The following is a 24839-nucleotide window of genomic DNA, read 5'->3' as shown; positions in this document are numbered from 1 at the left end:
AAGGCCCGCAACCATTTTCCTTTATTGCACCCCTGGGTCATCCTCCTCCCTCCCCTAAGACTTTCTAGCTTGCTGGCAGGGCTCAGGTTTCAGTGCAAAAGGGCGGGAAGCAACTTTTCCTCCTGTGGGAACTCAGCTGGGACTACAGGTTGCACCTGGGAGATGAGCGTGTCTCTAGGGAAACAGCCTGCTTTGCAGGGCAGATGCTTGTCACAGACTAATTGGGCAGTGTGGGTGTATCAATTCTATCACAGGCCAACTGGGCACCGTCAGAGTATCAGCCACTGGGCTGTTCGGTTCACTTTTGGATCAAGGAGGCAAAGTTAGCAGTGAAGCAAAGGCAAATTTATTAGCTTACACACACAACAGTGAACAGAAAGATAAATGCGATAAGCGGATAATGCAGTATTAAAGAGCTAATAGTAAATAATAACAACAGATAGATGGATCAATTCTGTCACAGGCCAACTGGGCATTGTGAGGGTATCAGTCACTGGGCTGTTCAAAACAACAGATAGACAGACATAGGTTAGCAACTTATCGATAGTCCCTTGATGCCAGGTGCACACCAAGCGATTTCAGCAAAGTCAGGAGTCCCCAATCAATGCTGTTGGAGGGATTACTGGTGAAGGACCCTTGATCAGGATCCGATCCTCAATCACACCAGGAGTCTGGGGTCCAGGCATGGAACAGCAATGACCATTCTGTTCCCTCCTTCCTGCTGGTCACCTGATGTACATGCCTTTTTATATCTAGTTTTATGCTAATCTGTTGGCTTTAGAGCCACTCACAATCTTGCCCTATAGCTGTTATCCTATGGGATTGAAAGGTGTTAAAAATTATCATAAAAGGTTACTACCTAGACTCCGGTTTATCCAATAAGCAAATTACAATGCAGCACTTTTAGGTTTGATATTGACATTACTCCACCTAAGCTCCAACCCTTTTAGGTTTCTCTGGATATGCTTTCTTGGGATGGGCTTTCCTGGAATGTGCTGGGTGTGCCAGGCAGTTGGATCCAGTTTTTATCAAGGCTGAACCTGGAGCAAAAATCGTTAGTTAGGTCAGCTAATCTTGCAGCTACAGCTTTGCCTTTGGGACCCAGTCAGTTCCACTAATTAATATGAACAGTTAGTTTTAGCATTTTGGTTAAACTTATGACAAGTTACATTTGCAAGTTACGAACTTGCCTCCAAGAAGTACATATTTATTGCTCACGAATCCCTCTGGTTCTGGCCGCCACAAGGCTCCAGGAGAGGAGCTGGTGACGACCCCGAACGCACAGCGGGCGGAAAGCGCAGCAAAGCCCCACGCACCCTGCCCCCGGGGCTCGGCGCTGGGCTCCTTCCCCCTGGGCGGGTCCATTCCGGCGGCGGGGCGGGGGGAGCGGGGGAAGTGGCGCGCTCCGCCCGCGGGGCCGTTGCAGCTGCACTGGGGGCTGGTGCCGCCGCCTCATGCAAGTCCGGAAGCCGCCGTCTCGTTGTAGCTCTCGCGCCGGCCCAGGACATCGGCGGCCGCCTGAGGTAGGGCCCGGCTCGGCGCGGGCGCCGTTATCCGCCCGCCTGCCCCCCCCCCCAGCACTAAAGGTGCCGCTGCAGTTACCAGCGGGTCCCGAGCATCCCTGGGGGCTCCTTAGGCGGCCTCTGCGCGGGCGGGGCCTTTGTCGGAGGGAGCGGGGCCGGCGGGTGCTGGGAGAGGCGGAGGAAGGAAGCGTGTTGCTGCGGGGGTCCGGTAGGCTGGTGGCCTGGGGCTCGCTCTGGCTTTTGCCCTCTGCGTCCAGCGCAGTGGGCTCTGCTCGGGCGCGGGGGGAGCTGGACTGTTTGGGTTTTGGCCCAAAGCCCTCAGTGCAGCTCTGCGGTTGGACTGGGCAGAGCGACTCTCCCTCACCGGCCCTTGGGACCGTCCGTGCTCCGGCCGGCATCCAGGTGCTTCCTGCCCTGCTTGACTCTAGCAGTGAAGGTGCCTAGGGCTTGGTTTGTGGCTCAGGAATGCCTGGAGATGTCGGGTGCCTGCGGATGGCAGTGTTGGCTCTGCTCAGCTTCACCCTTTCTGGGGCCCTGAGGTCATGGCAAGCTTTTGCACTCTTAACTAGTCTCTAGAGATGGCTCATCCCGACTGCCAGCGACCCAATTTGCATCCAAGTACAATGGAGATTGGGTGGGGAAGGGAGAGGGGGAAGAAGCACAGATTCATCACAATAGAGACTGAGGGGGGAGGAGGGGGTAGTCATTACCTGGTCTGTTGTAATCTACTTGAGTTGAAATCTTTGCACTGATTTACTCGGATGTATTTAAAAGAAAGTTATTGTTTCAAAAAGTACTGTTTTTCATTAGTGAGAGGGGAACCGATTGGTAGCTAGGCTAGTTGTAGTAGTCATGGCTGAGTAACTGAACAAGCCATCCACTTAAATGCACTTGAACAAGCAAAGATTACTCTAAATGCTTCCTGAAACAATTTAACTGAACCCATTTATTTATCATGCTCTTTCTTGCATTAGATCTCTGTTACTTCTGAAGTAAATCTGATGCACACTGCAGGTACAGCTTTTTCTATTAAACAAAATTATTTTTGGAGGGAATTCTTTTGTATGGTGTGCATGACCCAGCAGTTATTGGTGTCTTTCCAGTAGCAAATACTTTGGCTATATACATACCTGTTTTTGCATAAAAGGTAAATAAATAGAAAAACAGAAAAGCAGGCAATGAGAACAGAAGCAGTTTCTACAACTCATTGGTTCAAGAGGTTTCACCATTTCATTTACTGCAGGGGATTTGTGCATTCATTGAGATAGATGTGAAGATGCCTTTGAATTTTAATGAATTAAATGGAAATTCAGGAAAACAACTCAGTAATTTAAAATGGCTTCTACAGTTTGGTCAAGGAGAGAGGCTGAATATCTTATATGTATGAGAGGCAGTTGTGGTATCTTTTATTAGACAAGCTGAGTAGTTGGAACAAAGTTCTTTGCAAGCTTTCAGCACAAGTACCTGAAGAAGGGCACTATGAACAGTTCTACTCAAAGAACCTGGTCTGCCTATGTCCCTAGACCAACATGGCTACAACCTATACCTCTGACACAAACGGGGCTCTTAACACCTGGAGGGATGCTGGCATTAACAGCTTGTCTCCGTAATGGGGTAAGAAGTCTCTGTTGCAGAACAAGGAGTTATCAGTGTTCTCAACTTCAGATTTAAAATTTGGTTTTTCACAGTTTCTTGTTTAACTGAGATTTTTGTGGCTTCTGTGTGTTTTTGTGCATGTGTGTACTTTGTTTGGTGGCACCCTGTCTTCTACCCAAATTTGTCGCTGATCCACTTCTATCAAATCGATTTAAATAGCCTCCTTCATGTTAAGGAGCTGCTGTTCCTTTCCAGAGGAATCTAAAGCCTGTTTTAATGTTGTTAAAGGCAGAGGTAGACCTGAAGTATGTGGAGAGGGATGGAGGAAAGGGAAAACAGATGCGGCTTTCCCCTCCATACTAGAAAGAGTTTGCTGGTATAGCAATACCAGCAGACACTTAGTGTAGTTGCAGTGTATATTGACAAGTAGTTCTTGTTTTTTCCTTGCTGATATAGCTGATGCCAGCACTCTGTAGAATAAGCTGTACTGACAAAAGCATGCTATAATATGGGTTGTTGCCAGTATACAAAGGGGGCAGGAAGAAGAGGAAGGAACACACTTACACTCCTATTCTGCTATACCAGTAAACCAGTGATTCTCAACCAGGGTGTAGTGAGGTCCTTTCTGGGGTGCTGTGGGTGTGCCATGTAATGTAAGCATTGCTAGGTGTGCAAATATGATTTGCAAGATAAACACAGAAATTTCAAATGGGAATCTACAGTGTTAGAAATATTCTGACCTTTTTTGATCTTTCAGAGTGCTTAGCAAGGGAAGAATTGCTGTATTATTCTTCCTTAGCCAAAAACCAAATGACTATTAGCCTGAAGCAGGCAGTGGTGACTGCGCTGCCTGCACCCACTGGCCCACATGCAGAGCAGGAGCCGCTGCCACTGCTGCTGGGCCAAGGCTAGGGCCAGAGTGCCTTGAGGGGGTGCACGCCAGGAGAGAGGGGCTGCATGCTGTGAAGGAGACCACAACTACATGCCACTGCTGCTGCAGGGCCAGGGCCAGGGCACCTTGCAGGGGTGCACACCAGGAGAGAGGGGCTGCATGCTGTGAAGAATGCCACACTGCATGCCACTGCTGCTGCTCGGCCAAGGCTAGGACCAGAGCTGCTGCTGCCTTCTCCCCTGCCTATCTGGGGAGCTGAAGCTGCCACGTAGGGTAAGTAGTGGTTGTGGGGGGAGCAGGCCCCAGGGAGTGCAGGCACGGTGGGGTTAGGGGACCAGGCACCACAGGACTAGTGGTGTGGGGGGGCAGAAAACAAGAGACAAGCATGTGATCCCTACTTCATGACCCTCCTCCCTTTCCAACCACTGCTTTCCTTGCTGTTTGCTCCATTGCCATGGCTTTCCATCCTGTTAGGACTTGACAGATTTAAGATGACCCTCCATTCTGTCCATGGAAAATTATAACACATTTATAATTTTCCACATATAGACTCTAATTACTGGTGGGAGGTGGTCATCTTAATTTCAAAGTCATTTTAGATTGGGATAAATACTGTATGTCAAGACATTTAGTTTTACAAGAAGTAGAACTTTTTGTGTGGCCTTTAGACTTGGAGAGTACCCAAAGTTTCATTTCCCACAATCTTTTTTTTCTTTGTATCTGCTGTGCCTGACTTGTACATGCTGTACTTTAGCACTTTAAAGGTTGCCAAATTAATACCTGCTTTTTGTGTGATTATAATATCTAATACTGTGGTATTTTTTTGGTTCTGCTTTTACAGCTAAATTCTATAGAGGTGTATTTATACTGTGTTTATTTATAACACATATGAAACTGTATGTTGAGTTGACTCAGTTTCAATTGCTGTGTCTACTGCAACAAACCAGTTGTTAGCAACATAGAAATTTTATTGCTGACTGACTGTGGCTGTGGTCTTTATAGTTCTGATTGGTAAACTAACTGAACAATGTCAGTTTTCTCTAAGTTATGATAGGCCTAAACCTGCTTAGTGGCAGTTTGTGTAAGCATTCTGCGTTTTATCTGGGTTTCATTTGATAAAGGGGGTCTTTTTAATATCAAAAGGTAGATTTGAAAGGATAAACTGCATGACTTGGTAACCTTAGGTTATGTGCAAATGCTTTGTTGGCAAGAATATAATCTTTTTAGCAGAAAAGCTAGTGATGGTGAAACTGATCAATTTAAACTTTGTTGAACTATGTTGAATGATTGACCTTTGTTGCTAGAGTCGCTAAAAATGTCTGGCTATAATACAGTTTTTATATTGAGTAGTTCATAAATCTTGGGCCCTAGGCAAGATTATGCCAATTTGCTGTAAAGTGTTCAAGTGACTTGGATTTTTGTGGAAAGGATAAGGTAGTTTAGGAAGACTGGATCCAGAATTTCTGTGGTATGCAGAACCACTTTTTTTTAAATTGCTGTCTTGAAATGCAACTTTTGCAAATTACTAAAGCTGAACTAATTTGAATATCATTAGAGCAAGTTGCATGTTTCTCATTACAACTCTGTAATTGTTTTGTCTGAATACCCAGAAGGGAAATGTTCCAAGGTGGAGTAATGAAAGCTTGCAAACTGATTTGTTGAAATAAGACTGAGGAGCTTCACCTCAGGGAAAAACTAGTGAGTACCCAGACCTGATTACTTTGGGAAGAATAGGTCACAACAACAAAAATTAGGCCACCACAGGCTTTGGTCAGTGTCCTTCAGCACCTGAAGTAGGTCTGCTACTGAGATGTGTTGTACTGGTAGACCATGGTTATCTAGCTCAGTGGTTCCCAAACTTTGGCAGATTGCACACCACCAATTTAAAACAATACAACCCTATGTACCACCAGCAAATATTTCAGTTCAACTTTAAATACCACCAACAAATTTTTGCCACATAAAATAATTATAATAAATCTGTTAATGCATACCACTGAGAGATTGTCTGCATACCACTGGTGGTACTCCTACCACAGATTGGGAATCCTAGGTCTAGCTTTTTGTATGTTGTTTCAGCTCTGTCAGAGAGTCGGACTCCAGAAGACTGCAATTAAGAGGGTTCCTAAGCTCTATCCAAATCAGGGCTGTCCAGCTGGTGGACAACTCCATCCAGCCTGCAAGGGGTTAATAACATGCAGCCCCTGGGCTCCTGCCTGGTTTCTCCCTCATTGTTCCTGGCTGCTTGGGTCTCTGGGCTCCGTCTTCCTCTGGCTTCTGCTTCCCGTTTCCTGGGGCAGTGCCAGTGCAGCAAGAAGAAAGGCTAAACCCTGCTATCTAGAAGTTGGAACCTCCCTGCCACCCCCTGCCCCTTTTTTTTTTCCTGTTACTGTGAGCTGTCCCAATTATCTTCTGCTTTACAATGTTCTACTGAAAGTGATTAATTCCTAGAAAACCTCTACTTATCAAAAATTCCACTTCCTTGGTCAGGAGAGAGGACAACAGGGTGAGCTACCACATAGAAATTAGCTCTTAGGAGTAACTTCTATAACTGGCTTTGAGGCTGTTCATTGATTAAAATACTTTGTTTTGCCAGTAGGATACTTTCCCATTCAAATATATAGATTTAGTTTTATCTCTGTCAGTCATGCAGCTGGGATGAATACAAGTGTAACTACCACCTTAGAATTTGTAATGATTGATTATTTTAGGTATTAATATTTACTTTTAATTCCAAACCAATATTAAGACCAGCTTGACTTGATGAAGCTTGAATGGTTGGTAATGGTGTGGAAGAAACATGCTTCACCTTGTGTTTGGTTTCAAAGTTGTCAGAGACTCTTTATTTAACAGCAGCTGCTGGAGAGGACACCAAACCTCTCCTCAGCAGAGAGTTGAAGCAAGCTTTTATAAGTTTCCATAAAAAGTCACATGATGCAAGTTATGACAAGTGGAAAAACACTAGTTTGAGCAAGAAAGTTGCAGGAGAGCATAAACTGTGGCCTGACCTTTTGACCCTTTAACCTACTTAGCAGTGCACCATAAGACAACATGGAGGTCTGGGCTGCTGCTTCCTCCACAATCGTAGCATAGTGTTAGTACAGGTTTTCTAGTTTTGACTTTAGAGGGAGGGTCTCACTTCTTCCACTAAGCAGCATAGATTAAGAATATTGAGGATATAAGCAGCATAGATTAAGAATATTAAGAACATAAAGTTAAGTAACTTTAAACAGGGTGGATGGGTGAAAAAGTTAACCCGACCCTTTGGCCATTCCAACCAATGTGATAGGTTTATTGATTAATTGACAAAGCAAGATTTATAGCAAAGCATGATCTTAACAGCATGCATCTCAGCTGCTGTAAAGAGAAGCTAGCCAGGCTCTGTTGTAGTTAGTAGGGGGTACTCCAGATGGTTCCATAGAAGTCTCCTAATTTCTCTCCAGACTGTGCCTAGTATAGATAGTTGATTTTAATATTTTAATGAATGATACCTGATTGTTTTTATTTAGCGCTTTTTTTTGTTTCACTGAAACTTTTGTACCTGGATTAAACTAGATTTTCTTGTGGACCTAGAACATGTCAATTAGTTAGGATTTATATTCTTGAGAAAGCAAAGGGAGCAATAAGGAGAATTTTTATCTCCTTTTCTTCCCATTGTGGAATGATAAGGCTGTTTTGTTTTTACAGACTACTTGAGGCTGTGTGTTCTATTTGATTGTGTTTAATTAGGCATATAAATAGCTTCCCTTGCTTAGTTTACCGAGCCAGCTGTTGCATCTGCAAGACTTCACTCAATGGGTCACTCTATGGGCACTCAGGCACAGGCTTTTTGAGGCCCTCTGCTTTTAACTATACAGACAACCACTGCTTAGCACTCTTAATTGGTTCCTGAAAAACTGAGCATTAAGTGAAATGAGCATTCAGTGAAACCAAAAATTTTTGATGACCCAAGATGGCGACTGTGAGTGTTCTTAATGACCCAAGGTGGTGACTGTGAGCCTTATAACGAAACTCACTGAGGGTTAAAAGTAATTGGGTATCAATTTAAAATGAGTGTTATAGCGAAACAGCACTAAGTGACACAGCATTAAGCTGGGGGTGCCTGTACTCCTGCAGCTTTGGCTGGGGTCTCTTGAAAATGAGCACCAGCACGTAACATTACCTGACAGCTGTTGGGGAAAAAGGTCAGCAACTGCGTAGCACCATACACTGAAGGGCGTGCTCATATGCTGAGGGGCACTGGCCTTCCCGTCTCTGGGCTTGTTCCTAGCTATGATCAGTCGAGCACAGAACGAGGGAGTGTCAGCATGCAAGTTTATTGCTCTGCAGAGGGGTTACTCAATGCCACTAAGACAGAGAGCTCCCCTGAACTGAGTTTACAGCTTGGTATTTATATACCAATCGTTACATTGCTGTGCGCACATTCGAGTTTTTTCACTTGCCGTTACAAAATACAGTATAAAACAAGCTTAGACTGGTTGAGATCGGTTCTGTGGTCTTCATATTTCACTTCAGCAAAAAGGGCTATCTTTAAGCTTCTGCTTCTTAAGCATCTGCTTTTTAAAGGTCATCTCCTTCTCCTTATATATTATTATTTATGGTTGTTTTTCTTACACAGCCTTGCTGGATATCAGCCAATCAGTTTGGTTCTTGCAATGGAAAATTCAATTTCTGAAGAAGGAGTAGTGATGGTTTAAGGTGCTATCATAGCTAAGGATGGGATGGTCCTTGTAAGAGAGTAACTTATGTTCTAAAACAGCATTTCTCAACCTGTGGATCGTGACCCAAAAGTTGGTTGCAAGAATATATGAAAGGATGGTGAACAAATTTTAAACATGTATCAACAAACTTTTAAAAAATGGATTCTCCTTTGAAGGAGAAAAATGTGGGAGACCATGACTCTTCTCTTGCAGGATGGCAGACTTGCAGCCTGCAAGGGGTGCTTGGGTGCTTCCCACTCCCCCCTCGCCTCACACACCCAGCCCTTGCCCATATACTGGGGGGCTGGGACCTGGGGGCAATGGGTCGGGTGTGGGGGGCACTGGGTCAGGACTGGCCATCAGTGTTTACAGATGGGTCTTGGTACAAAAAGGTTGAGAACCACTCTTCTGAAACACCAGTAAAAATGAATTGTGTGGTTTGTCTGTTGGATTTTGCTTACCTTTATCAACCTGCTTGGCATCCCACTGATCCATTTACTATACCACAGGGAATGATGTGCAGAAAAATTCAAAATTGTTTTTATTTTTTTACAAATGAAATATAACACTATTTGAAACATCTTTAGAAATATATACAGGTACTTGTGAGTGGGGGAGGTGATTGAGGGGGATTTGTGGGGAGGTTTTGAAGGGGTGTGAGGTTAGTGGCACTTCATGTGGGAGCTATGTGCAGCCCCCCAGATTCATTGAAGCCACGCACTACCGGGGACTCTGCCTGCCTTGGCCAGGAGTACCTCTGCTGCCACTGGCAGCAGGGTTAGCCTACCATGGGGCAGGGGGGGCTTGCACCCACCCACAAACACCATGCCTAGGTCTCCCCCCACCCAGGCAGAAGCTCTTCTTCCCTCTCACCAGCTCTACCTCAGGGGATTGTGCAATATTATGCGCAGTCGTATGTTTTATGTGCAAAATTACACAGGTGCATAATTACCTACCTGGGGTATAACTTATACAGTTTTTCCCTAGGTCAGGGGCAAGCAATTATTTTGGCTGGAGGGCCACTTACCAAGTTTTGGCAAGCTGTCAAGGGCTACCCTAGCCCCGCCCCTTGACAGGTGCCCTGTCCCCTCGTCACCATCTTGGGGCCGGAAGCCCTGTCTCCTAACTGTTGACCTTTGCCACCAGAAGTCCCTCCCCTAGTCCCCAGAAGTATTCCTTTTAGCAAAGGGGTTTGCCATCTTGGAACCAAAAAAAATACTGAATTTATATTCTAAAAATCAACCATCTACTGCAACATTCACTAATTTGATTTCAAAAAATTTTTTTGTTCTGATTTATATGTGTTTGTGTTCTGTACGTAGGGGTGATTGTATAATAGCTTAAAATGAAGTTTTACTCTTGTATAATGTGGGAGAGTGTGGGGGGCATAGGTGGGTGGGTATAGATTTGTGGGGGGCTGAGGGTGCATGTGTATATAGGGTATAGGGGAGGGTGTGGGTTCATATTCATAGTTTGCAAGGCTGGAAGGGACCTTGGAAGACCATGGGGTCCAGCCCCCTGCACCAAGCAGGTAAGACACCTGGGGTCAGGTGACCCCAGCAAGGTGACTGTCCAGGCTCCTGTTGAAGATTTCCAGGGTAGGCGATTGCACCACCTCTGGAGGGAGCCTATTCCACAGTGTGGACGCCTGTCACAGGCCAACTGGGCATTGAGTGTATCAATTTGGTCGAAGGCCAACTGTGCACTGCGAATGTATCAGCTACTGGGCTGTTTGGTTTGGGATTGAGGAGGCAAAGTTGGGAGTGAAACAAAGACAAGTTTCACTTACAACAGTAAAGGTAAATTTTACTTATAGCAGCAAAAATGTTTTAGCAGCAAAATATGGGTTACACATATAACAGTTAACAGAAAGTTTAATAAACAGATAATACAACAATAAGAGTTAAGAGCTGATAGTAATAACAACAACAGGCAGAAAAATTGACAAAGAGTTCCCACTTGGTTGGCAACTTATCAACAGTCCCTCAGTGCCAGGTACAGGCCAAGTTGTTCCAGCGAAGTCAGGCGTCCCCAATCAACGCTGTAAGAGAGAGCACTGGGGAAGGTCCCTTAGTCAGGATCTGATCCTTGCTCACACCAGGAGTCCGGAGTCCGTTCTGTTTCGTTCTTCCTACTGGTCACCTGACATGCGTGTTCCTTTGTATCTTGTCCTATGCTAATCTGTTGGCGTCAGAGCCACTCACGAACTTACTCTACAGCTGTTACACTATGGGATTAGAAGGTGTTAAAAAATACCATAAAAGGTTACTGCCTAAATTTGGACTCGCCCAGTAAGCAAATTACACCACATCACCTTGGGGTTTGAAATTAGTATTTACTCTGCCTAAATCTAACCCACCTGGTTACTTTCTCTTTGGAATTTTTTGGAATGGGTCAATCATACCTTGTGGTCAGGTTTGTTATTTTGATTGACCTTTAAGCAAGAACCGTTAGGTCAGCTAAAGCTTGCAGTTTTGTTTTTTAGTTTTGCTTCTTGAGGCCAGTTAGTCTTATGATCGGTACAGACAGTTAATTTTAACATTCCGGTTATACTTGTGATAGACAAGGTACCTTTTGCGGGTTACAACCTTGCAAGCTTTGTCTTAGCTAATATTAACTTGTGAGGCTCTGCAGATGACTCCATGAAGCAGATACTATTCTTTATAATTTGCTTATTAACCCCTTTAGTTCTGGCTATCACACACCCTAGCTGTGTAGAAGTTTTTCCTAATTTTAAACCTGAAACGGTCTTTGAGGAGTTTATGGCCATTATTCTTGGTTATCCCCAAGGATGCCCTGGTGAACATTTTTTCACTGAGCCCTTGATGTATGCCCATGATGTAGCCGTAAGCTGCTGTGAAGTACCTCTCGGTCTTCTCTTTTTCAGCCTGAAGAGTCCAAGGTCCCTCAGCCTTTCCTCATATGGTTTGCTTTGCAAGTCTCTGATCATACAGGTGGTCCTTCTTTGGACTCTCTCGAGCTTTACCATGTCTTTATTGAAGTGTGGCACCCAGTGCTGGATGCAGTACTCCAGCTGCGGTCTCACCTATGCCGGGTAGAGTGGAAGAATCACTTCCCTAGTTTTGCTGGAGATGCATCAATTGTTGCATGCCAAGGTATTAGTTACCCTGTTGGCTATGGCATCACACTGCCAGCTCATATTCATACTATGGTCTGTTATTACCCCCAGGTCCCTTTCATTCATGGTGCTGACCAGTTTGACGTTGCCAAGCTTGTAGGTGCATAGAGGATTTTTGTCTCTATGGAGCACTTTACATTTTTTTACGTTAAAATTCATATGATTCCATTCTGCCCAACTTGCTACCCTATCTAGGTCTGTTTGTATCTTCAGGTGTACAGACTATCTTCATACGTGACCACACTTCCCCATAAGTTGGTGTGCTCTGCAAGCTTGACCAATGAGCTCTTCACCTCCACATCTAAATCATTGATAAAGATGTTGAAAAGAACTGGACCTAGCACCGACCCCTAAGGGACACTGTTGGCCACTTTTCACCAAGATGACACAGATCCATTCGTTAGAACTCTCTGGGTCCAACCCTTCAACCAGCTCCCTACCCACCTAACCGTCTCACGGTTGAGTCCACAGTCCTCTAATTTACTCACGAGAGTATCGTGGAATACTAGATCAAAGGCCTTTTGAAAGTCAAGGTATACAATATCAACCTCCTCTCTCATGATCAGGTGACTGACCACCCGGATAAAAGGAGATGAGGTTGGTAAGACAAGACCTGCTCACTACGAAGCCATGCTTACTGTCATTCAGAATCCTACCTTCTTCAAGCCTGTTGCAAAAAAATTCCTTGAAGAAATTTTCCAGGATCATCCCTAGGATAGAAGAGAAGTTAGGCTGATTGGCCTGTAGTTACCCAGGTCCTCCCTCTTCCTTTTCTTGATGATGGGCACAACATTAGCCCTCTTCCAGTCCTCAGGGACCTCTCTGGAGCACCACGAATTCTGGAAAAGTTTCCCCAGTGGTCCCACAATGACTTCAGCCAGCTCCTTCAGCATCCTCCAATGAAGTTCATCTGGTCCTGCTGATTTATATATGTCTAATTTTTCCAAATGAACACATACCAGTTTTATGGTAATAGTAAGGGGGAATAGTAAGAAGTGTGTGTGTGTGGCAGGGGTTAGAATCATAGAATCAAAGGACCACAAGGGACCTGTACAATCAAGTCCAGTCCCCTGCCATGGGCAGGAGGTAGTTGGGCTCAAATGGGCTCAACGAGGTGCTTGTCCAGCCTTCTCTTGAACATCTCCAAGGCTAGTGACTGCGCTACCTCTGGATACCCTTATGGGGGAAAAAAAGTTTTTCCTAATGTCTAACCTAAATTTGTCCTCAATTAAATTGTGCCCGTTGGTCCTTGTTCTCCCTGGGGGTGCTTTTCTGAAGAGTTGCTCCCCTAGATCTTGTGGTTCATCCTTGACATACTTATAGGTTGCTATCAAGTCCTCTCCTAGTCTTTTCTTCCTCAGACTGAACAAACGCAGTTCCCAGCATCTCTCCTCATAGGACCTATTACCCAGGCTCCTAATCATATGGGTGGCCCTTCTCTGTACCCTTTCAAACTTACTCATATCCTTCCTGAAGTGCAGTGCCTGAAGTCCCCTCCTGTCTGCCACTGCTGCCTTTCTCCTGCTGCTTCCCTGTCTTTTTCCTGCTGCTTCCCTGCCTTCCTGCCCACTGCAGCTGCTTCTCTGCCCCTCCCTCTGTGCCAGCTGCTCTGGCCCCATGCAGTTCCCAGCTGTATGACCAGGTCTGCAAAATGTAGTAGGAGCATCCCAGCCAGGCTGGCACCTTACAGAGCCAGCCAAGAATTGCACGGGCTGGGCTGGGCCGGCTCCTGCTGTGTCCTGTGTCGCAGGCTGGCTAGGCATTGTGAGTGTATCAACTGTTAGGCTGCTGGGTCAAGGAGGTGAGTCAGGAGTGAAGTAAAGGCAAATTTACTTATAGCTTAGTTTACAACAGTTAACAGAAAGGTTAATGCAACAAACAGATAGTACAGCAATAAAGAGCTAATAGTGAATGATAACAACAGATAGAATGACAAAGAGTTCCCACATGGGGTTGGCAATTTATTGGCAGTCCCTCCATGCCAGGCACGCACCAAGTTGTTCCAGCGAAGTCGGGCATCCCCGATCAACGCTGTCCAAGGGGTTACCAGGAAGGTCCCTTGGTCGGGATCCGGTTCTCACTCACACTGGGAGTCTGGGGTCTAGGCTTGGTACAGTGATGGTCCTTCTGTCCCATCCTTCTAACTGGTCATTTGACATGCATGTTCCTTTATGCCTTATCTTATGCTAATTTGTTGGCTTTAGAGCCACTCACAATCTTGCCCTATAGCTGTTACCCTATGGGATCAAAAGGTGTTAAAAATTATCATGAAAGGTTATCTATCGTCTGAACTCGGGATCACCCAGTAAGCAGATTACACTACATTACTCTGAGGTTTGAAATTAGCATTACTCTGCCCAAGCTCAACCTTTTTTTATTCCTTGGATTCCTAGGAATGTGCTAATTATATTAGGTGGTCAGATCTTGTTACGGCTGACCTTTAAAAAATCTGTTAGATCAGCTAATCTTGTAGTTTGCTTATTTTTGGGGCCCATGATCAGTGCAAACAGATTCAACACTTTAGTTAAACTGTGACAGAAAAATTCCACTTGCAGGTTACAAACTTGCAAGCTTTGCATTAACTAATCTCAACTGCTAAACAATTGCCTGGATGTCTCCAAGAGCATATATTTATTGCTTATGATACTAACCCCTCTGGTTCTGGCCACCACAGTTCTGTGGTCCAGCGATGCAGCCAGGAACCACATGGTACCGGAGTGGCCAGTGGGTCGGGGTGGGGGCAATGGGGAGAGGTGGCAGCTGGGAAAGCAAGAAAATGGTGGTGGCAGCAGCGGCAGGCAGAGGGGCAAGTGGCAGCGAGCCAGCAGGCAGGTTGGAGCATGAGGTCGGCACTGGTGCCCTGGGGCCAAGACCAGAAGGGGCCCAGAGCAGGGCAGCAGGAGTGCAGGGCCTGGGCTGGCAGGGGCTCTATGGAGCAAGGCTGAACTGCACCAGCAGGGAGAGGGGGGACCTGGCCTGGCTCCATAGAGTCTCTGCCAGTCTGGGCCCTGCGCTCCTGCTGTCCTGCCTTGGGCCTCCACTGGCCCTGGTCCTGGCCCTAGGGAAATAGCATGGACCCCATGCTCCTGCCCAGCTGTTGCTGTGCTCCTGCCCACTTGCTAGCACTTGCCCCTCCCACCTACTGCCATTGCCATTTCCCCACTTTCCTGCCCACTGCTGCCACTTCTCACCACCCCCTCGCCTGCTCTCTGGCCACTCTGGCACCCTGTGGTTCCCAGCTGCATCACTGGGACCTCAAGACATGGCAGGAGCCAGCCCAGCTCCGAGGACTGGGGTGATTTACCGGTAGTCCTCCTCTCCCCCCTGCGTTCTTAGCTGAGTTGCACTCTCGGATGGAGGGAAGCAGGGAACAGCCCCTAGGCCACAATCCCATGTTGTGATGGACAGATGCTTCTCACTCTGGGGTCTGTAATTTTCAGCTATTGTCCACAAAAGGTCACCACACCCTTTGGTCATCTGAACTGGAAGAGGTACTGTCTTATCGTGTTTTCCTACATACCATACTTCTTTCATTACCCTTTCCTCAAGTATACCATGTCTCTTTTCTTATACACACTATATTTAGAGTACAAAAAGAAAAATAGCAAAATGGCTGTCATACTTAAGCTAAGTAATATGAAACTAAAATGGAGTGTCAGCTTAAACAAAAATGGAATCTCAGTTCAGGCCAAGCCCTCATACCACCCTGCTCAAGCTGAATCTCTTGACCCAAACTTGTATTATGTAAAAGGATACATGGTTTTATAACAATGAATATATGTGATTATATAACAGCAAAATTAACTAACTTCAATTTGACACTGGGGGTGGATGGGGTAGGGCCAGGCAGGCCTTGCTCCTGTGGCTGCTGTCTCCTGCCACCAGCTTCTCCTGGGTTCTGCTGCTGCTGGTGCCTTGTGATCTATGACAATGGTTAAATGATTAATTGGTGGCGGAGGGAGAGGGACAGTACCTATAGCTAGGCTCTGCAGACCCCACTTTAGCCACTTGCACCTTCCTTGTGGCAGGTGGTGGGGAGTCTAGAAGTGGGTGCACTGGTGTCTGCTATAGGTACTAGTCCTCCCCATCTGTTAGACCCCAACTCCATGCAGCACCCAGTGACTAGGGAGATGACGGTCCAATTGCTCATGGATCCTGTTACTCATTAGCCAGAGCAAGCAGGGAGCAAACACCAGCACACATTGCTCACAACAGTTTTATTCAGAATGGAGACAGCTTTGGATAAGGGTCCCTCACAGACACACAGTCCGTGAACCAGGGGACCTGCCCTGAACAATAGTTCTTTTCACATTTTATACACTTTGGTTCATACTTATTAACATTTACCCCACCTATGTCCCTCCATCAGTTCCACCCATTTTTCTTCCTATCTCAAGCTCTGCCTCGGTTTACTGTTCGCTTCCTTAGCATGGTATTGCCTATGCATTTCATTCATTTACATGCCTCTCTGCTAAGAGCGCATGTGTAAGACTTTGACCCCTGTCTTCTCCCAGTCAGTTGTGGTTTCTGGCTGGTTCTTTCTGGTTTCTTGCTGACTTCAGCACCATCTCCAAGGCGTACTTCTGCTTTCTCTCCTGATGACAGCTGTTGATCTCTATCCTATTTTTACACAACACATCATGCACTTGGCACCCTATCCTTTTATTAGGAATCCACTTACTTAAGCATTAGCAAAGTTAGTTACTTTTAATATATCATCCAGCTGTGTAACCAGCAGCTTTTGCTGAGTCACAGGAAAAAGCCTTCATTCAGCTACACACTCAGTGCGCCCCAAAATCCATATTGTTACCCTACCACAGTCCTTTTGTAAGTCTAAAATAAAAGCCTCTTGACATAAGTAGCGTGCCCAGCAATGGAGTTGTGTATATGAAATGCAGTTTTTGTTAAGTCAGGACAAATTAAGAATACTAAAATATTGGTTAAAAACAGAAAAACAACAATGGTATTGGGCAAATAGAGACCCTCTAAAGCAAGGCAAGCCATACTAGAAATAGCTGTTAAGTAAGGTATAAGGTTGCTATAGAAATGTGTGAAATAAATGACCACAGGAAAAAATTGTGTATTAAGATGAGAAATGGAGTTAAGTAAATGAGACAGGTATACAGTTGGGAAGCCAGCTTTGGTTTATGGGTAGCCTGTTTTGAAGATCTTCAACATTGATCCTTAGACCAAGAGTCTACCCCAGGGGTGGGCAAAATATGGCCCACAAGGCCTGTAAAAAATTTAGAAAATTTTTAATTGCCCCAGCTGTCTATCAAAGATGCCAGCATCCAGCAGCAATAGGACCCAGGGCCTGCCTCCCAGTTGGAAGCCTCTGCTTAGCAGGGGCTTCTGGCCTGGGACTGTGGGGCTGTTTGTGCCTCTGTCCCGAGCAGGGAATTCAGGTAAGAAGGGAGTGGGGCAGGCAGGAAGGTGGGGAAAATGGCAGCGGGGGAGTTGGAAGCGAGCGGAAGTGCAGAAGCGCATGGCCCACACTGGTGTCCTGGGCAGGGCCCAGAGCAGGGCAGCAGGAGCATGGTGCGCAGGCTGTCAGGGGTCTGTGGAGCTGGGCTACACTGCGCCAGCTTGGAGGAAGAGGAGCTGGCTCCATAGAGTTCCATCCAGCTGGGACCCTCTGATCCTGCTGCCCACTCTGGGCCCTGCTGGTGCTGGTCCCAGGGCACTGGTGTGGGTTCCACGCTCCTGCCCGGTTGCCGCATGCCTGCCTTGCACATCCGGTCTGAGCAGTGGCAGTGGTGAGGAGCAAGCTGGTGCTCAGTGCAGGGGAGAAGCAGCCCTCCCCCCACCCCCCTTCACTGCTGGCACACCCTGAAGCAACCACTCAGAGCCCACGCAGGGCTGTCTTGCCTCTCTGCCATGTCCCCACCACTCATGGGGCAGTGGTGGCAATGGAGAACGGGCACAGGAAGCCCCACATGGCTCCAAGCAGCTGCCACAGGGAGCCCCGCTGCAGCTCCTTTGCCACCAGCTCTGTGCTGTCCAGTGCGGTAGCAGTGGCTGTGTGGAGCAGCCACATTGGACAGCACAGAGCCAGCAGCAAAGGAGCTGCATCAGAGCCTAGTGCAAAGTGGGCTTCCCCGGCAAACCTAGCTGTGGTAATGAGCGGGGGGGCATTTTCATCCACCCCAGCAGTAGTTTGTGCCCCAATCCTGCTGGCGCTGCCACTCAGCCTGATGGGCAAGGCCGGAGCTGGCGCGGGGCCCAGGCTAGCAGTGGCAGTGAGGAACAAACTGTAGCTGAGCGTTTGGGAAAAGTGGCCTCTCCCCTCACACTGCCTGGGGCAGCACTCCTGCGGCATCTGTGTGGAGCCCATGTGGGGCTGCCTGTCCCTGCTCTCTGTTGCCACTGCTACCCCACGGGTTGTGGGGACAGGGAGGAGAGGCAAGACAGCTCCGCATGGGCTCTGGGTGCCTGCCACAGGGAGCATCAGAGGGGACCGCTTTTCCCCTGCACTGAGCAGCAGCTTGTTCCCTGTCACTGATGCTGCTTTACCGGACGGGTGAGTGTGAGGAGCACAGAGTTGGGGCTGCTTGCAGTCATCCCCACCTGTGTTGTGGGGCTGGGAACAAGCAGGCATGTGGCAGCTGAACGGGAGCCGTGGCTTCTGCTGCCGGTAGTTATGTGTGGGTGGCAAGGCGGTTCTGGGAGCGAGGTGGCTTGGTTCTTTGTGCCATGCCCCGTCCCCCTACCACCACCATGGCTGAGCCTGGTAAGGTGCTGCCCACACCAGGCTGGGCAGGACCCTCCACCCCCACCTGCGGATGGGAGCAGGGGGATGTGGGCAGGGAAATGCCTGGGGCAGAGGAGGGAGAGGCTCTGCTGCTTGCTCCTAGGAAAGGCATCAGAGCCCCTTCTTTCTGGGCAGCCTCAACTGGGTCTCCCTGGGCCGCCACCTCCCCTGCAGGGTCCCCAGGTGCCCCAGCCCCATTCAGTCCTTGCAGCCCTACCCCCCCATAAAAAAATTAAATTTAAATTTGTAAATTATACAGTTTGCAGGTGCAAAGTATAAAAAGGTTGGGAACTCCTGCCAGCCTACACCTCATGCTCCTGTTGCCCTACTCCAGGCCCCATAGGCCCTGCACTCCTCCACACCCGCTCGCTTCCACTCTCCCCCACCTCTACTCTCACTTTCCCCACTTGCCTGCCCACCTGCTGGCCAATCTGTACCCCATGGCTCTCATACCCACCCCATACCCCTGGACACCCATGCAGACCCCACACAATATACAAGATGTTAGACCCCGACTCCATGCAATGCCCAATGACTAGGGAGACAACAGATTGATGCCATCACTCATCACCTGTACACACTGCTCGTCAACAGCTTTATTCAAAATGGAGACCGCTTCAGGCCAGCTCCAACAAACTGGGGAGCTGCCATGAATACTAGTTCTTCCCATATTTATACACCTTGTTTTATGCTTATTAACATTTACCCCACCCTTTTCCCTCCTTCGTTCCACACATATTCCCTCCTGTCTTAAGATCTGCTTCTGTTTACTGTTTATTTCATTAGCATTGAATTACATATGCATTTCACTTATTTGCATGTCTTTATGCTACGAGTGCACGCCTAAAACCCTGACCCCTGCTTCTTTCGGTCATTTGTGGTCTCTTGCTGATTTCTTCTCCATCTCCAAGGTCTTGCTTCTGCTTTACCTCCTAACGATAGCTGGTGGTCTTCATCCTGTTCTTTTTACACAATGAGCTATATATCTTACAACATTACTACACTGTTAGGAGAATGCTTGCCTAAGCATCTTGCAATATTGCTTTTAACATACTATTCTGCCTTGTGGTTAGCAGCTTTGCTAGGCCACGGATTATAGCCTTTTATTGAGCTGCAAATCCAATGCTACCTAAGATCCAAATGCTGTCACCCTAACACAAGTAAGACTGCATTTTGAGCTTTTATTCAATCACTTCTACATATACAGCATAAATGCACACAAATCAGATGGGGGGGGAATATATATATATTTTTAATTACATTAAAATATACTATTATGGGTATTTTGATTTTTAGTATATATATATTTTTCCCCCCCTAAGTTGGCAAACCCTCTTCCCCAAATGAGTACTTCTTGGGGCAACGGGAGGGACTTCTGGTGGCAAAGGTCAGAGGTTAAGGGGGTGGGACTTCCGGTCCCAAGGTGGTGACCAGGGGGCAGAGCATGTGTCAAGAGGCGGGCTAACCATGTGGTCCTTGACAGGTTTCCAAAACTTGGTAAGTGGCCCTCCACCCAAAATAATTGCCTGCTTCTGGTCTACCCTGTGCAGAATTTAGATGTCATAGTTGGGAAGCCCTGGACAAGACTTCATGGACTGATCAACCACTGATGTCATGTTCATTATTTCTTAGGGTGGTAAACATGTATGTTGATCTGCAGGGATCCGGATTTTCCATTTCCCACAGAAAAACAGAGTAAACCATGGATTTCTCATTTTACCTGAGAAGCCCATGGATTTATAAGTTTTGCAACAAGCCCTCTGTAGGCTGACAGAATTCCAGCCTGCAGAGGGCTGGGTGGGAGTAGGAGGAGGGTGGTCAGGCAGGGGCATCATGTGCATATACATGCACATGATCCCTGGAGGCCTGGAGATTAGCTCCAGCAGGTAAGTAGGTTAGAGGTATGTGTGTGGGAATTAAGCCCCTGTAGGGGAGCCCCTGTACGGGAGAGTTGGGTGGGGCTGGGACTGGGGCTACTGCCCAGCCAGGTGGTACATAGAGTTTGGGGCCTGAGGCTGCAATGTGTGGCTGCAGGACCCCAGTGGGGTCAAGTTGACCGAACTCCCAGAAGTCTTTTTGAGATGATTCAGTTAATGATTGGCAATGATTGGCCTAAAGTTAGCCCTAATAAAATGTCAGGGAACCTCAAGAACAATAGAACCATAAATAAAACCATAACATGGTGACCATTGGGACTAATTAGTGTGGGAACAGGAAAATGACAGGAAAATATTCCAGAGGTGTAAGGCTGTGTTGTTGTAAATTTAGGATCTATAAGCCAAATATATGACGAACTTGGCTAGGATTAGTGATGATGATGTCATTAAATGGTTACATAGCAATAAGCAGGCGAGATGTTTGTTGTTTGCGGTTTGTACCATCTGCAGTGGATTTCCAAGAGAAAAGATCAAGTCCTTGGAATTGGGGCAGTGCAGCCCAGTTAGACCTGGAATTCTTGAGGCAGCTCTCAGAGGCAGTACACTCAAGGGACATGGTTGTTATGGGTAACTGAAACTACCCTAACATCTGCTGGGAGGAGCAATCAGCTAGATCTGCCCATTCACGTAAGTTCCTAACCAGCATAGAGGACCTCACCTAACGCAGGAGGTATACAGTACCACTAGAGGAAATGCCTTACTGGTCTTAGTGCTTGCTACAGGGGATGACCTGGTGGGTGATCTGCAGATATAGGGTAACCTAGGGGTAGCAACCACCAATTGATAGAATTCACTATCTAAAAAAAGGTGGGAAGGGTAAGAAGTGCTAGGCTTCAGGAAGGCTAACCCCAACACGCTTAGGAGATTAGTAAGTGAGGCTCTGAAGGGCAAGAGCATTGTGAGATGGGAGTCCAGGAATGGTGAGCATTCCTTAAGGGAATGATCCTTCAGGCACAGAAGGGGACCATCCCCGTGCACATAAAGGAAGGCAAAAGAGCCAAGAAACCCTTTTGGCTCAATAGGGAAACCCAGGAGAGCCTAGCGGGGAAAAGAGGCATAGAGACTGTGGGAGCAGAGGAAAGCCACAAAGGAGGCGTATACTTGCTTGGCTCATCCTTGCAGGAAATCAGATAGGAAGGCCAAAGCAGAAATGGAACTCAGGCTGGCAACAAAGACCAACAAAAAGTCCTTCTTTAGGTACATTGGGAGCAAAAAGAAGGTGCATGATAACATAGGGCCCGTACAGGACAGACGAGGGCAACTGGTAACAGGAGGGAAAAAGCTGAGCTCCTAAATGAGTTCTTTTCATTGTATTCTTGAACATGGATAGACATATCTCCCAAACGGGCTATAGCAGGGGTGGGCAAAATGTGGCCCGGGGGCCGGATGTGACCCGCCAGGCCATTCTATCTGGCCTGCAGGGCCCCTAAAAATTTTAGAAAATTAATATTTATCTGCCCCTGGCTGCCTATCATGCTGCCCTTGGCTTGCCAAATCTCAGTAAGTGGCCCTCTGCCCAAAATAATTGCCTGCCCCTGGGCTATAGACAGGCACAAGAGAGACTCCAACCCACCAACAGTTAGCACTGACCTAGTGAAGGGGCATTTGGAGAGACAAATGAGCAAACCTTAAACCCTGAAATCCTTGGGTAAAAGATTTTCCTTGAGTCTGGGCTAAGAACAAACCTGAGTGGGGAAAAAATACAGATGGAAGTATTAATTACAGGTCCTGACCCTAAGCCCCCAAAAACGTAAATTTCCCCAGCAGGCAAAGAATAGTATTAAAATGCATTTAAAAGCCTACTGTAGCAAGGAGTGGTTACTCAACAAGAAATGCCCCCTTCTGGCCTGTCCTTAAGCCTCATGAAAAAAACTTATAAAATGACTGTCAGGACTCATAGTAGAGATTACACCGAGATTTTTGCAAAAAAAAGTCTTTAATCGCAGGCTTTTGGACACAAACGCCCTTCATCAGACACTGGAGAAAAGATTGTAAAAGTTCTCCTGGGTAGAAATGAAAATTCATATTTCAGAGGATTTCACAGAGGAGTCAATAGATGTAAGACTCCTCTGGGCAGTCAGTTTATAGCTGGTATGGAGCTTCTTACCTCCTGTGAGGATCTGTGATGATGCATATTACTTTGAAAAAAAGGCAGGAGCAGGATCTTAGGTTTTAGGTGGTCACAGTTGCTTCCTGCTTGGGAAAATATGAAGATTTCATTTTAAAAATTGACTAAAATTCAGTCTCTTCCATGTGTCAAGTACCCAGGTTGTAGCTGTATTGGTCTAAAGGAAAAGGCAATTAGGACTTGTAGTGCATGTTCCTATCTTGTTATGCGTCTTAAGGGCACATTGTGGTTGTCTTACTGTTTATTTCCAATTTCCCAGGATGTATGTGCCTGTCTTTGCTAACCGTAGACCTTTGAATGCTAAAATGCTGAGAACATGAATCTCCTTGTTGTTTCACCAGACTTTAGAAACCAGTTAGCCCGTGCATCTTAGCTGCTGACCTATATGAGAATTAGAATTGCCTAGAACTACAGCACTTCTTACATTTTAAAAGTACCAAATTTAATTTCAAAGTTTTATTAACATGGAGTTAAGACTGCCTAATGCAAACTTACAACCTTCCAGAAAGTTGAGTGCAGCAAAACTCAAATTTCTTAAGCAAGGGAAGACCTTGGCTCTTATCTTTTTGAACAGTGTTTTAGCATGCCTGTGATAGTGTCCCGCTGTTTTACTTACCATACACCTAAACCTACACTTTCCATACATATAAACACTTAGCAGACAGTGTCATGTTTATGGAGCAGGTTAAATTTTACAACCTTCACTCCGAGGCACTTGATACCATCTTGTATATTCTTTCATTTACCAATCATTAAACCCACAGTTATTTCCCATCTAATCCCTAATGGTCTCCATGGCACAAAAACCTCAGTCCCACTTTTGACAAGCTGCAAAATGAAGTGCTGAAATGAGGGGTGCACATGCTTCGGTCCTTTCATTGCATACTTGGATTAGATGGAGATTGCTTCATGTCACACCGTCGCTCTTGTCATGCTGCTGCAACTCCTCTTTTCCATCATTTCATATAGGTACATTTGAATGTGGCTGAAATGCTTCAGATAACTTCCAGTGGCTATTGTAAACTCTGACAGGAATGAACAGGGGAGTCAGCAGAGTTAAGGTTCCTAGTTTTCTATAGTTTGAGTTTTTCTGAAATCAGTGTTCTGGAAGGACAGGACCCCCCCCCCCGAAAAATGTTAGCAAAATTCTGTGTTGTTGAAAGAATAAACTTGAACCTCCCAGTAAGGTAATTCATGTGCTTTAAAAATGCCATCATGTTACTAAATCACAATTAAGCTAATTGTTTGCTTATGGCACCATCTTAAAAACCTGTATTCTGACAATGGAATTGCAATTTAATGATTGAAGTATGTCATGCATGAAGTAGCAAACTAGAGTAGAAAAGGAACAAATACAGTTCTGTTAAAATTTATAAATCAGTGACATGCAACTTCTTTTTATTTCCTTTTACTAGAACTTTTGTTTATTATTCTGTGGACTGTATGAAGCCTGGAGTTGTCCTCTGTGAATTAGCAGGTAAGTATTTGTTCTAATGTTATACTTCTTTATGATGTTGGTCAGTGAGTTTGTTGTGACTTGTTATTTTGCTGTTAATTTCAAACCGAAATAATTTCCCTGTTTTTTTCTCAAAAAAAAAAAAAAAAATGCAGGATAAGGAAAAGAGCATAAGTATGTTGCTCAGAGTTGAGAACATTTTTAAAGTGAGGTTTTTTTGCTTCTTAATGTAATGCCATTCTTTCTCCTGGTATTGAAGAAGATATGCAATTGCATGGTCCTCTGGTATAATACAGTGCATGCTAACACTACCATTGCTTTCTATCTGTTTCAAAGCTTTTCCATTAATCTTAACCTAAATGTCTTCTCTATACATAGATATATAATACCTAGAAATATAGTTAGTCAAAACTGCTGTAGGTATAAGAAATGGGTAAGTTATACTTTTTGTCATGGGCAGATCCTTCGTGGTTGTGGAAAAGTAATTTAACTGGTCTTAATCTTCCTTTCTGTTTTAAAAAATAAAGAATATTCAACTACTTGACAAGGATTATGAGAAGCTTCTTTACTTTGAAGAACTTCGTTACTACAGTGAAAAATGACATGATGGTTAATCTCTTAATCAAAACAAACTTGAACGGCATTTTTATTTGATTTAAGAATTTTTATCTTTTATCTAGTAAAAGCACCAAAAATAAAACGTGATTGCAGCATAGA

At 45.9% G+C, this 24839-nt stretch overlaps 1 protein-coding gene across 4 annotated transcripts in view; it reads left to right on the top strand.

Annotated features, from left to right (window-relative positions):
* Positions 1-373: 373 nt before the first annotated feature.
* RESF1 (retroelement silencing factor 1) overlaps positions 374-24839 on the top strand; it is a 55748-nt gene continuing 31282 nt past the window's right edge. For 2 of the 4 annotated variants that reach the window (XM_090043340.1, XM_090043337.1), the window contains exons 1-3: positions 374-1523; positions 2498-2537; positions 24082-24143. The gene's annotated coding sequence lies outside the window, so the exon portion shown is untranslated. The remainder of the gene's footprint in view (positions 1524-2497; positions 2538-24081; positions 24144-24839) is intronic. The other 2 variants (XM_090043339.1, XM_090043336.1) reach the window with 1 other exon arrangement.

This window comes from Crocodylus siamensis, chromosome 4 (assembly GCF_052110815.1).
Source record: "Crocodylus siamensis isolate JL-2025a chromosome 4, ASM5211081v1, whole genome shotgun sequence".
Taxonomy (NCBI): Eukaryota; Metazoa; Chordata; order Crocodylia; family Crocodylidae; genus Crocodylus; species Crocodylus siamensis.
Note: the sequence above shows the minus strand (reverse complement) of the source record. Positions and strands in the feature narration are given on the sequence as shown.